We start from the raw sequence: 2,500 nt of genomic DNA, 5'->3' as shown, positions 1-2,500 counted from the left end.
AAAAAATTCCGTCAGACTTCCATCATCCGGGGGGGTGTCGGGGCCCTCGGGAGCCCGAGCGGGGCTCCAGACAATCTCTCCCAATGTTCCCCGGCAGTTGGGAGAAATCGGTCAAAAAAAAAAATTCCGTCAGACTTCCATCATCCGGGGGGGTGTCGGGGCCCTCGGGAGCCCGAGCGGGGCTCCAGACGATCTCTCCCAATGTTCCCCGGCAGTTGGGAGAAATCGGTCAAAAAAAAAAATTCCGTCAGACTTCCATCATCCGGGGGGGTGTCGGGGCCCTCGGGAGCCCGAGCGGGGCTCCAGACAATCTCTCCCAATGTTCCCCGGCAGTTGGGAGAAATCGGTCAAAAAAAAAAATTCCGTCAGACTTCCATCATCCGGGAGGGGCGTCGGGCAGCCTCGCAAGCCGAAAAGGGCTCCAGAGAATCACGCCGGAGAGTCCTTGGGACTTAGAAAATTTTTCAGACCGTTCAGACTTCCACGGTTGACGCCTCTTAACTCGAATCCGACGGGCAGTTCCACGCGTTTCGGCAGGTCCTCGGTTGCAGTACCCCAAAGCGGCCAGAGGGGGAGCCAAAGGAGCAAAAAAATCCGTAGAACCGGGATGGGGTCGAATTTGCCTGCCGCGTCCGCCCGGCAGTTCCAGGGGGGCGGGTAGTTGGCGGGACCGACCCGGCTTACGCGGGGGGGGCTCCCAACCGCCCAAAGACACTTCATCCCACGCCTCCGGGAGATATATGTGAGAGAAGAGCGCCTCTCCAGACTTCGAACGCTCCCCTCGACGAACCGGTACTCCGAGCGATGCGCGAACTGCGGCTCGGGGACCCCTTCCGGTTGCGGGTACGCGCTCTGGCCTCTCCCGCAGCTCCCGGTGGGGAGTTTGCCAGGCGCGGGGCCCGGAGTCAGAGCGCCCCCACGACGTACGCAGCCATCCGGCGGGCCCTGGGATGAAGGTTCCGGTCCGAAAGACCCCCTTCCCTTCTGGCCCAGCGTCGTCCTCTTCCGATCGATTTGGCGAAGCGCTCCCGGGCGGGGAGGTGGCGCCGCACGCTCGGCCCGGGCTCTGGAGCCCGCGCCGGTCACAGGCGAGCGGCCCCTTCCTCCCCCACACCCGGGGTTTCACCCTCCTTACGGTGGCGCGAGCGCGCCGGCCGCCCCCGCCCTCCCGAGGAGGCGGGCGGCCTCGCGGTGGCGAGTTTGAAACGACCCGAGCGTCGAAAAGCGGTCCGACGACCCGCACGGGCGAACGGCGGGGACCTACCCCGCGACTTCCCGGCCGTCTACCGGCGGGGGGGGGTCGCGCGAGGGGGCCCGTCGTCCGAATCGCTCCCCGTGCCGGGAAGCACAAAGATCTTCTCCGAGGGCGGCCTTTTTTCTCACGAGAGCTTCCCAGCGGGAAAGCGGCCGCGGCGGTTGGCGTTTCCACTCCGCCGCCGGGCTATCCCTTTTTTTCTTACCCCCGGTCTGTCCCGAGCCCCTACCCCCTACGGGGAGGAGACGACGGAGGCGCGGAGGGTGCGGCGCGGGTCCCTCGCGAGCGAAGGGTGTGTGGGGGCGTCCCCACCGGGGCCCGCGTACGCCTTCCGCGCTTCCCGACCGTCCTCCCCGAGGCGGCTCGGAGAAGGGGGAGAAGCGCGAGAGTAGAGAACGAGAAGGGAACCGAGGGTCCCGACGGAGAACCCGGCCGAAAAGGGAGCGAGGGCGAGAAACCCAGGGCGGAGGTAAAAAGAAAGGGGGCCCCCCACGCGCTCAGCTTCCCCCCTTCCCCGTCCCGTCGGCAGCTGGGACCGCCGCTGCAAAAGCCACGGGAGGCGAAAAGAAAAGCAGACAAAAAGTCCGTAGAGGTACGGGCGCGAGAGCGGGCGGAGGACTAAGCCGGTAGGGCGACGCCGACACGGCCAGGCCGAAGCATCCGGGGAGACTTCCGAGTCTCTCCCCGGTCGCGCCGGAGCCGCGGTGGACCCCGAAAGCCAGCCCCCTCTCCCGTCGACCCCGCGCCCATCCGCCGGTCGGGTCGAGGACCCCCGCGGCGGAGGCGGGACTAAGCCGGACGGAGGAGCCGCACCAGGCTCGCCCACCGCCTCGGACGCCCCCCAACCCCCGGCGGCCCCCTCCGTGGGATCGCCCGGGAGCGGCGGGTCTCTCGGCGGGCGGGCGCGGCCCGTGGCGACCCCGGCGGCCAGTCTCCTCGCTTCCGCGTCTCGCCGGGGTGGCTTCCGGACGCCCTTCCGCTCCGGGCCTGCCTGTGGACCGACGACCCCCCGCGCGCGCGGAGGTGGGACTAAGCCAGACGGAGGAGCCGCACCAGGCCCCCATCGCCTCGGCCCCGTCCCGTTCCCCAAGCGGCTCCCCCTCGGGGGGGGGGGTCGCCCAGGGAGCGGCGGGCTCTTGGCGGGGTGCTGCCCGTGGCGTCCTCCCGAGGCCAGTCTCCTCGCCTTCGCGTTCCGCCCGGGGGGCTTCCGGTCGTCCGCGCGCCTTTTTCCGTAGGGCTCCCTTC

This window comes from Anomaloglossus baeobatrachus, unplaced genomic scaffold (assembly GCF_048569485.1).
Source record: "Anomaloglossus baeobatrachus isolate aAnoBae1 unplaced genomic scaffold, aAnoBae1.hap1 Scaffold_917, whole genome shotgun sequence".
Taxonomy (NCBI): Eukaryota; Metazoa; Chordata; class Amphibia; order Anura; family Aromobatidae; genus Anomaloglossus; species Anomaloglossus baeobatrachus.
This window is presented reverse-complemented; position numbering follows the sequence as displayed.